This window comes from Leptidea sinapis, chromosome 33, assembly GCF_905404315.1.
Source record: "Leptidea sinapis chromosome 33, ilLepSina1.1, whole genome shotgun sequence".
Lineage (NCBI taxonomy): Eukaryota > Metazoa > Arthropoda > Insecta > Lepidoptera > Pieridae > Leptidea > Leptidea sinapis.
This window is the reverse complement of record NC_066297.1, coordinates 10,148,408-10,160,457: the sequence shown is the minus strand read 5'-3', so window position 1 is coordinate 10,160,457 and position 12,050 is coordinate 10,148,408. Positions and strand designations below refer to the sequence as shown.

Genomic DNA, 12,050 nt, shown 5'->3' with positions numbered 1-12,050 from the left:
TTCATGTACCTAACGGTAATGAAACTGCACACAAAATTCATGTTCGAGTGAGGTCCAAAGATAATGTGGCTGTGTAGTATTTCTAAGTTAAAAATATAGATTCCGGATAAGTTATCTCCATAAACACTAAAACCTTCTCCGAAACACGCTGCATCTTATGGTATAAGTATTATTCCTCATTCATGGTTTATTAGTATAAACTTTTACGATATATGAAAAAGTTCTTATTATATTTTAAAGATCGATTGATGGCAATATACGAGTCGACAACGTCTTAATGGACTTCGAAACTGGTTCTAGTCGTTGGTGGTTTTACACATAAATTCGTAATGACTAAGGACCACCCCATACTCTTTATTAAAAATGGGTGTAGGGAACACCGGGATGGAAAGCAGTTCCTTATGGCAGGTTTAAGCTTAAGGGAGATCATCTCCCTCATTATCTCTACGTGACAGAGAATAATACGTAATCGCACAGTGCATTTTGTTATTGGTACTAGGCAAACATAAGTGAAGCAGACATAGCGAGAGGGCTGTTTTAGAAAGTGACATAGGCACTGACAATATGCTGTCATCTATACTAATATTATAAAGCTGCAGTGTTTGTTTGTTTGTTTGAACGCGCTAATCTCTGGTACTACTGGTACGATTTGAATGATTCTTTCAGTGTTGGGTAGTCCATTTATCGAGGAAGGATTTTTGCGTGCGCTGCAAAAACTATTGACAATAGAACAAAATGATGTACAGGCTATAATATAGGCAATATTTTATTACTTATAAAACTATCGCGTGAATTATACTTTATATGGCAAAACAACGTTTGCCGGGTCAGCTATTAGTAACTAAAATGACAGACTTCAGACTGAAATTATGCTTTGACGGAAGAAAAAACAATTATTCTTAATTATAATAATAGTATCTATTTACGTTTGGCGGAGAAATTAGGCAACATAACACCGAAACATACAGAAGATAGTAAGTATATATAAAATTGATTACATTGTGTAAGCGTTTTTTTTTTTCAATAACTACTGTCAGTAATCAATCCTTATGTTGGCTGTAATAAAGTTATTGGACTGAACAGTCAATTACGGCCGCCACGGGTCAATAAACTTGTAATATCGAGCGGTATACTTGTATTACAAGTGTTTTCAGCAAATTTCTGACTTCCTTCTATTGATTATGTACAAGGTCTACGTCATTAGTATCAAATATAGACCACGTTGGGTTTAGATTTTAGGTCGGCCCAAATGGGGGCGCTCAGGATTGTCAGTTTAAAAAATGTTAAAAAATATTAGGGTCGGTAGAGGTAATAAATAAGTTTAACGATCATTATTATCAACTATAATCCTATTGCTAAGACTTTGGGGTCTATCTGTCAGCGAAGAAAACAAGATATTTTTTACAAATCTATCAATTTATATAATATACTAGCTACCCCGACAGACGTTGTTCTGTAGATAAAAAAAAACTGTTTTATAGGAAATTGCTAATAATATTTCAAAACATCAAGAATTATTTCGTAAAATGCTCCCTGTTGTTATAATGAAATTGTTTCACAGCGGAACTGTCAAACCGTGCGTCACTAAATTCTCTCATAGAAAATATGTCCATACAAAACAAATGTTGATAGTAAAAATAATTATGGGTCCCAAATCGAAATAAAAACTATCCTATCTCTCAAGTTGGACTAAACTGCACTCCATGAAGAATCCCCATTAAAATCCGTTCATTAGTTTAGGAGTCCATCGCGGACAAACAACGTGACACGTAATTTATATATATTAAGATTATACTAAAGATAATTGTATGTTAACCATAACTTATTACTTGTGATATAATATTTAGTACCATGGTATGCCACATTAGCATTACTTTGTATGTCATTACATTGTAAAATTAACTAATAACTGCTATTAACTAGAACGTTCTCTTTTCGGTTACGTAATTAGTTCTTCCGAAACCTAGACGATTCAGGCAAAAGGATGACAAACGAGCGTACGATTTACCCGGTCTTAAGTGTTCACCGCCGCAAATTTTCTTGCAACACCAGAGTATTCACAGTAGCGTTGCCGACCTTTAAGGAAGGTGTATGCGCTTTTTTTTAAGGTACCCATGTTGTATCGTCCCGGAAACACTACACAAAGATGCTCATTCCTGGCCGGACGGTAATTACGCCCAGCTTCTTCGCAACCAATTTGGCTCACCACTCCCCAGCCCGTGAATCTTATGCACCTTTGCCCTCTCTTTTATAAAAAATAATTGTGCGCAGAAAAAAATTACGTCTGGTAGACGCTCGGCGAGTATCAAACCTGGCAACCAAGCCAGTATCACTCAGCTTGACAGATCTTGTGACAGGGATCAAGTTTTAACATAAATCTACTATATTAGATATACCAGCGTAAAGACAAACACGGCGTTCTCTAACAGAGATACAGAAAGATAGAAAAGGTAAGTTTTAAATTAAAAAAAATATATATATTGTAACCAATTTTGATTTACAAGTCGGTAACAGTCAGCCACGCTTGGCATAAGCTCCTTAGTATTTTTAATATTAAATATCAAAACTCACTAACACACACACAGGTCATATATACGTCAGTATATTCTAACGGCCGTTTTCAATAACGTATCTCTAGTTACGGATACATTGCTGTCACCGTTTAATGACAAGATCTTATCTATCCATAGTTATGTCCAATATAGTTATAGTCCAATGCTTTATATCGATAGGTTATTGAAATGTAAGTAAGCGTAAAAGGGTAGATTTGTCTACTTCTAGTAACTTAAACTAAATAAGAATATAAATAGAATTATAATTAATATCTGTATCTGGATACTATGGATATTCTCTCTGGAGACATCTGGATTCGAACCGGGGATTTTTTTCTTTCCGGATCACTCAATGTTCCATCGGAGCTATTATAGTCTTGTATATAGTGGCGAAATTTACCTATTTATTCTAATGTTATTGTAGCTGTTTCTCATTAAAACACGGATAAAACTATTTTTTTTTTAAATTAAAGCTAGATCGATTTATCGTCCCCGAAATCCCTTGTATGCTAAATTTATGAATTTATTTATCTATTTGAATTTTTCAGGGCACAATATATTTCTTCACAATAATGGTCCAATTGCAACTCCGATGGGTACAAAACACCTACATCCTAAAAGTGGTCTATTATGATTGTTTTAAACTCAGTTTTATCTATTACTGTCTAAACAGACCTTGGCGTAAAAATAGGAGAGATTCTGTCGAGGTCAATACTCGGCTGTAGATCGGCCCTCACCTTGGCCGAGAGTATATCGCCAGGCGTGAATAACCGACCGCCAAATTCGGTCGTTGAACCCAGCGACCAGTGCCGGATGACTCCTGATGAGTTTCCAAGGTACTTGACAGTGCCTTATTAGTATTACTATACGCCACAGACCGTGGGTTGTTTAGAATGTTTAAGTTTAAGTCGTGATCGCAATCACAAATTTGTTTACGATTGCAAAGATTTTTTGCTCCAAATATACTATCATAAAAGAAAGAATAATCATTTATGGCTAAACAAAACTTATGAATGTCAAAGATTTTACTATCACTGAGAGCTTGAATGAGAAGAAGTTGCAAGAAACTCAATCCCGGATTTTTGAAACTATATTAACAGTTTCAGCATTTTACATAATAATTTATACAATATACATTACCTCTTTTGTTAAATAAGCCAAAACACACGCTGACTTATTTAACTTGTATAAGTTAAAAAGAAAGTAGTGATTGATCAAAAAATACCATAATAATATCGAGTGCAGTAAATGTATGCATATGTATATACACTGTAAATAAATATAGGTATTATACGAATAATTTAAAATGGTATATTATCCACAGAACAGTTTGTCTTCTACCTGTACTGTGATATTATTAACGTAAACGTAAGTAATTTTTTTTTTATTAAAATAATGGACGAGACGAGCCGGACGTTCAGCTGATGGTAATTGATACGCTCTGCCCATTACAATATTGTGCCGCTCAGGATTCTTGAATGAGCCAAAAATTCTGAAAGGCACCACAACTGCGCTCGTCACCTTGAGACATAATATGTTAAGTCTCATGTACCCAGTAATTTCACTAGCTACGGCGCCCTTCACACTGAAATACAGTAATGCTTACACATTTCTGCTTCACGGCAGAAATAGGCGCCATTGTGGTACCCATAATCTAGCCGGCATCCTGTGCAAAGGAGCCTACCATTGGTATCTAGTGATATATAAAAATTCTCATATTTGCACGCTATCTCACTAATATAAAGAATGTTGTGTTATGTTTTACATGGAGATTGTATACTGTTCACAATATTATAAACAAATACTAATTTATTCATAACGACGGACCATTATGACATGTGGGATAAAGATATCGAGTATATATTATAGTATATGATTCACAAATCATTCAAAACGTCGAAATGTGCACAATTCTTAACGGCCGTTCCCAATATACTATCTACAGATAGAGATAAATTACTACCTTTACTGTCAATAATTGGCAGTCAATAATCTGAAGCTGTCCCAATATACCCGATAAGTCATTCTTATCCAATTTCCATACAAACTTCTATCGCTGGTAAGCTATACGTCGTCCCATTGACAGACAGCGTGTTCGGATAAGGTGAGTTACCGTGGCTAAGTTTATTGGGACAGAAAAGTCAACGATAGTTACGATTTTTATCTCAAGTAAGCGATAGACTGAATATTGGGAACGGCCGTAATAAACTAGAAGCTACATTTCGCGATCTTCATATATTTTGGTATGTCGTTATAATCTGTGAAACAATATGTCCACGATGAAATGTTAATAATTTAAGATTACGTTATCTGTTTGAACTTGTCAATTAATGTACTTTTATAGATATCAAATTAATGTTTAGTTTTAAATAAACGCTTGTAAAAGGCCAGGTCAAGAGTACCCTAAACCGGAGAGCATGTATGAAAGGAATAATGAAAGTGGACGAAGCGAAACAAGTATGTAAGGATCGTAGCAAGTGGAAACAAGTGGTGTCTGACTACCTCTACGGGAAGGAGACGTGATTATATGTATGTATGTAAATAAATTCGGTTAAAGTACCTAAATGAAGCGTAAGTCATCATAAGAGGAATCACAGGAGCGTTGCCGGCCTAATAAGTGATTATAATTGCGTTTTTTAAAGAAAGGAAGTTCATTCAAAGATTGGTTCTATTTGGTAGTAAATTCCTCAAAACTTCACTAGGATTTTGAAGGAACGCCACACATCCAGATGCTGAGAATGAATATTTATATAAAGTTTATGGCTGGTAGTGTGTGGTGTGGCGGTCATACAATAAACTTATACATTATACTAGCGTATAGAGTATAGACAAACAAGGCGTGCGAGAGACAAGAACATTTTTAATGCAGATACAGCAAGATATAAAAGGAATGCAAATCTTTTGTTTCTGTAACCGATTTTGATTGAAAAGTCATAAACAGTCAGCCACCCTTGGCATTCCATTCATAGTATTTTGAATATTAAACCACTAAATAAGGCATTTAGTGACAAATCAATATAGGTCACACTTTGTCAGGTTGTATATTCTAAGTTAAACACTATTTGAGATATTATTTTTCAGGCGGAATCGAACCTAAGTAAAAATAACCAATTACACTTCAGAAATGTTATATTAAATGTATGTATTTTTAATAACATATAATATGTTAAGACTTTATGTCTCTAGAGTTGTTTTACAAAAGGTCAGTCGATATAACTTAATAACTCGTTTACAATAGAGTATTTGATAATGATGTTTCTATGTTAATTATATAACATAATATGTTTGGCGAATATTAAAATAAATTATATTGTGTATCCTTTTGATATAGGGAAACTGTGCTCGGAGTAAAACAGGAATTATTTTAAAGAGAATGTGTAGTTAATATGATTACTGGATTTAATTTGAATATTTTTACGAAAATAGACTAAAGATTTTCAGCAATTCATTCAAAACAAAATAAAACCATTTATACAAGAATACACATTGAGTGCAGTTTGATCTAACAGGTGAGAAAGGATAGTTATTATTTCGATTCATGTCTCTCAAAATTTTTTTTAATTTCAAATATTATTTCTGTATGAATAATTCCATGAGATAAATTTTGATGCACAGTTGACAGTTAGGGTAGGAAATTAAAGTGAAACTTTTATTACGAGTACATTGTCTCAAACTTTTTCGTCTGTGTGTTGCATGTCGCGTGACGGTCGAGCGGCGCCTATAGTTCGCAGCGGCTGACCGTATAGTGTAAAGACAATTACTCATTTGTACCAGTGCTCCACGCTATTTTGTTTGTTTTTATCAGTGTTTAATGTAAATGTTGTTTTTTATTATTTAGTTAAATGTCTATCATGTGAAAACAAGTTTCACTTTTACAGTGGTTTCATAAAACCACACAATCCTTTTTTTACAGGAATGGGAAAAACTACAAATTTCGTAGTAAACAAAAAAAAAATTTTTTGATTTTGATTGAAATATGCTGGTGCATCCAGCTAGACCTATATATACAATGACCTTTCTACTAATTTGATTTTAAAATTTATTAATGTTATTATACTGATTCGGTAATGTACCTACTTTCGATTTCAGTAAGTTTTTATTTACTATTTAATTACGTAATAATGCCTGGTCACACTTAACGATACACCCTGTATATGTTGTAAAATTTTTGTGTCCTGGAAAATTGTGTAACGTAAGCGTCTTAATGCGGTGACGGGCAGTCAGATTCGGGTCCTGGAACTTAGCGAACTAATTTACCAAAATTTACGAAATTTGTAATGATTAGATGTTTTTTATGGAAAAAGAGAAAAAACGAGCATATGGGTCACCTGGTGTTAAGTGATCACCGCCGCGAAGGTGAAATGAAGGTGTACGCGCTTTTTTTGAAGGTACACATGTCGTCCCGGAAACACTGCACAAGGAAGCACATTCCACTGCTTCGTTGTACGTGGAAGAGAGTTCCTTGAAAACCGTACCGTGGAGGAACGCAACATCCAGATGGTGGGGATGATATCCTAATTTGTGGCGTGTCGTGCGAAGGTGGAATTCAGCTGCAAATGCTTTCGTAAGATACAAAATTAGCTTTTTTCTCATAAATGTGTTCATAGATATAGTAGATAAACAATAAACCAGCTTTATCGGTATAATTAAATAAATAATTTTAAATCATAAAATGGGATCATTAAATATAATTTTCCCACAACAAACATACCAATATCGATAGTTCTACAACCGAGCCACAAAAGCTTAGCGAAATTTTGGCACAAAAGGCATCAATGTCAGATTCACGAGAGATAAAATGTAACAAATAATTGAGCTTGATCAGATACTCCTGAACGACTATTACACTTTGTTAGATCAAGAATCCTTCAGATAAGGAGTTCAGACGTAAATCCGATTTATAACGGGACCTGCTAAACGAGCTAGGCCATTGTTTTCAGCTGATATTGCACAAACTTATTGTGTGACTCCTAAATTATATTATGCTTATCTTTTTCCAATTATATTATATATTGTTGTTATTTGCAGGTGTGATAACGAAACCAGCTCCGGTTTATTTTATCAACAAATTGATCAATAATGAAGCTCAACTTTAGAGTTTCTTGCGCCGCTTCTTCTCTCTCAGAGCGCCTTTTGTTTCCGAAGCTGTAGAACTATCTGGTATGTTACAAATTACATCAAAAAGAATTCTAAAGGAATCAATTTTGAAAAAATAAATGCCTTTTATGCGTCAGTCGCGTCCAATTACGCTCATTTTTACATCAGTGCCATAGTTAATACCACAGGGTTTTAAATAATGTTGTAGGATCACAGTTATATTATAGATGTTGCAGCCAGACCTCCATCTTCAAATATAGCAGGATACCAATTTTCATAGTGATAGATAGTCGATATCGATAATCGATACAGAAAGCCCCATCTGGTGGGACCATGGGGCTCGAGCAAACTAACAGCAGTGGAGAAGGAAAACGATAGCTGCGATTTACAATGCGTTGAAGACCCATGTAGCCCAGTGGTTACTGGTTAGTGACCCTGCCTACTGAGCTAGAGGTCCCGAGTTCGAATCCAGGTATTATGGTATACATTTATATGATTAATATGAATGTTTGTTTCCAAGTCATCGATGTTTATAAAGTATTTATGTATATTTAAGTAAGTATATCGTATTAAATATATCGTTGTCTTGTACCCATAGAACAGATTATGCCTAGTTTGAATGCAAGATAATATCTGTAAAAGACTGTGGTAAAAGTGTGTCAATATAATATTATTATTATTTTATTTAAATGCAGTGCTTTATATGTACCAATAAAAAAAAATCTGTGTTCATCTCTGAAAATAATTTAGCATTACCTTCGTCAATTATAAAATATTTACTGTCGATCGACTAAAACAATAAAACTGCATTGCTGTCGGATATACCGGACACTAATCGCTGACAAATTGCTTGTGCAAAAACTTAAAGTAAATAATTATATTATTTACATTTAGGCTTATTTACATTTCCATAACCTATCGACAGTTAGCATTGGACTATAACTAATAATATAATTATATTGAACATAACTACGGATACATACGATCTTGTCATTAAACGGTGGTAGCAATATATCCGTAACTAGAGATACGTTATTGAAAACGGCCGTTAATTAGTGCATTGGCAACGAGGCCATCAGCTAAACACACAACCAGACAAGATAATTAGTAAAAACAATTTTCCAATTTACTCGCGCTTTTTTACACTTTACAAACAATCTTTGAGAATACCATTTATTTTAATGGGGCGCTCCATTTATCGCCACAGAGTATAAGCATTGATCTTCACGCCATAGATAAAGTGCCATAGACACTGGATGTCTCCATATTCCTCAACATCCAACACAAACGATAGTCGATATATAGATCCAATATAAACAAGTCGCGCCGTGGATGTTGCAACCAAACTCACGAACTAGTTTCGCCTGCCAATATATCATTGTGCAATATCATTGAACGGATAATTCCATACGTGGCCCACTTTGAATTTCACATAGTTCCTACGGACTATATTATTCTAGAACATTGTTGTTTATAGATATGTACCTACTTAATTAAAAAATAAAAATTGACCAAAACATAATATACCTACATAGCGAAATGTTACTATCATTTCAATTACTTTTAGATAAATTTATATAAATTAAACATACGGCAATTGTACCACTTATAATGATATCACAGGCCGAACACATGTTTTTTTTTATGAATACATATAAGGACGAGACGAGAAACATCTCTGTCACATTATAACATATCGGAATTCAAGTGCTTGTAAACTGGAGTGATTTTTTTAATGAAAATAAGGGACCAGACGAGCAGGACAATCATCTGATGTTACTTGATACGCCCTGCCCATTACAATGCAGTGCCGCTCAGGATTCTCGTAAAACCCAAAAATTCTGAGCGGCACTACAATTGCGCTCGTCACCTTGAGACATGATATTATGTTAAATCTCATTTGCCCCGTAATTTCACTAGCTACGGCGCCCTTCGGACCGAAACACAAATGTTTACACATTACTGCTTCACTGCAGAAATAGGCGCCGTTGTGGTACCCATAATTTACCCGGCATCCTGTGCAAAGGAGCCTCCCACTGGTAAAAGCAGAATGAAGGCAATGTCATTACTTTATAATCATAACTCAAAATTAAATAGAGTTATCTTAAACAGCTAGGATATTTACTGTAAAATGGTTTAGCGTTAACACTTAACAGTAACGCTGACTTTAACATAGACTGCGGAATGTTTTGCACCATCGTACTCCTTGCCAAAGTTACAATAAAGAACTGAAATATAAAGTCAATATCGAATATTTATTTGAAACTTTTGACAGGTCGGTATTTAGCTATTTAACATTAACAATAGTTTTAACCGGCGAAGATATGACGGTTACGGCTAGCAGTTAAAGTTATGACGTCATCTAAAAATTGTCAAATGGTGCAACACATTTTTCGTATAGGTAACTGGTACTTTAACATGTTTGTTATTGCAAAAGTTAGTTCATGCCATCGAGCCTTAGAATAACCTAAAATATTTTTAAATGATTTTGAAACCATACTAGTACTATATTTTGATATCACTGTAACCTAGTTTGTAATAATATTTATAACTCCTTGAATTTAATGTGACGTGCAAAAAAATAATTTGAAATTAAATTGATATGGCAAAATATGAATTTAAAAATTTACAACATATTTCTATAGTTGTAAAGAAATAACTGCCATAATTTCGAATGAATAGAGTATGAATTTGTTTGTTGTATGAAATTAAATCTCATAATTATTTGTAGTAATAATGATGGAAGTAACGTCCCGGTTACATAAGAAATTATATTGAAACACTTACTTCAAGGTATGCGAGGTATTGATGTCAAGGTGGGCTTGTTGACAATCGCTTGGAAAGCGAAGAATGTGAGTTCATTTCTCACCTGTGACAACAATTACTTAAACATCACATTAAAAAATATAATTATTGGCAGCTGTGGCTCCTCAATATTTGATATTATTTAAACACGTCTCATATATTGGATACAGCACCTTACAAACTAATTTGTTATGTATATTACAGCCATTGTAAAATTCTCTATTTGATTGAAAAGAGTGACCGTTGAGTTTCTTGTATTATCTTCTCACGATCTCAAGTTTTTCCGTAGATATGGGATTCAGTAATTTAAATAGTGACGTTTCAAGAGCGCTCAGTTTAAGCCTAATTGAATAAAGTTTATTTGATTTTGACTCATTGTGGGTTACCTTAACTTATTAGATCCAAATCCATTTAGAGCGTTAAGGAGTAACAAATATCCGCACGAACCAATAAATAAACATACAAACTTTCGCCTTTCTAATATGAGTGTGATCATGATCAGAAAATAGGGACAGACTGGCAAACGTAAAACTTATAGCAACCCCTTATTCGTTAGAGTTTAAAAAATTACCTAAATGCTACTCCACTGTTGTCACTGTCCAAATCGGGTTCTAAATTCAACATACGCAGCTTAAACTGAAAAAGTGTTTACATTGCTGCCTGTAGACCAATAATATTTTAAACAACTGGAGTAAACGCAGAAATGTATGTAATAGACATAACAGTTGAAGCTTATTATGGTGTCATCTGCGACATGTGCCATATTTCGGATTTGTATGCGTATTACGTGACTTGTCCATATGTACAGAACGTCATTGGTTTAAACACATAAAGTATGTCGATGGTATTGTTTAAGATCCCAATAATAATATATCGCGAGGGCAGTTATTATTGGACCTCCAATATTCGAAGGCATTGCATCATAATCTAAGGCAAATTGGTCCTTATGGACATTAGTATATTAAAGGTCCCGCTATATAGGTCACTTACGATTTTCTCTCGGATAATGTAGCCAATAATATCAAACGGGTGTTACGTTTCCCGAGCCCAAATGAAACACTAGAATATAATGACAGTTATGTGTGTCGCGGTCGTAAGTGAAATTGGGCAATTATTGTTACGCCCGGCCATTTCCTGCATGCGCGACTTTTTTTAGCAGCAAAGTTTCACAGCCATATAACAATAGTATTTTTTTAATTGAAGACTTCTTTAGACTGGTTGAATCATACTGAGCTGAGAGAACAATTACAATCAAAGGCTACTGTAAACTTAAATGACGGTATGTGATATTTATGTGAATGCTTTAGATTTTACTGTAGTAAATTCATCAGGAGATTTCCGATAATTTAGTTAAATATGTATTATATTAAAAGTATATAAAAATGTGTAAACAAATATAAATACATGTCACTAATAATAACACTCAATAAAATACAGTGACTTGCGTTTTAGGCCCAAATAATGTGTGTTTTTTTTAAATATAAAGTTGTGTCAAGTTTCAATTCGATATATGTCTTTTCAAGTTCTGTGAATTATCTAAATATCGTCTGTTTTCCATCTTCACATACTTCCCTGGCATCTATTTGAGTTAAACCT

At 34.1% G+C, this 12,050-nt stretch overlaps 2 protein-coding genes across 3 annotated transcripts in view; both read right to left on the bottom strand.

Moving 5' to 3' along the window:
• LOC126974652 (retinal rod rhodopsin-sensitive cGMP 3',5'-cyclic phosphodiesterase subunit delta) overlaps nt 1-12,050 on the bottom strand; it is a 387,080-nt gene that overhangs the window by 28,227 nt on the left and 346,803 nt on the right. The gene's annotated exons all lie outside the window — the stretch shown is intronic.
• Nucleotides 1-12,050, bottom strand: part of LOC126974646 (cyclic AMP response element-binding protein A) — a 139,740-nt gene that overhangs the window by 21,391 nt on the left and 106,299 nt on the right. The gene's annotated exons all lie outside the window — the stretch shown is intronic.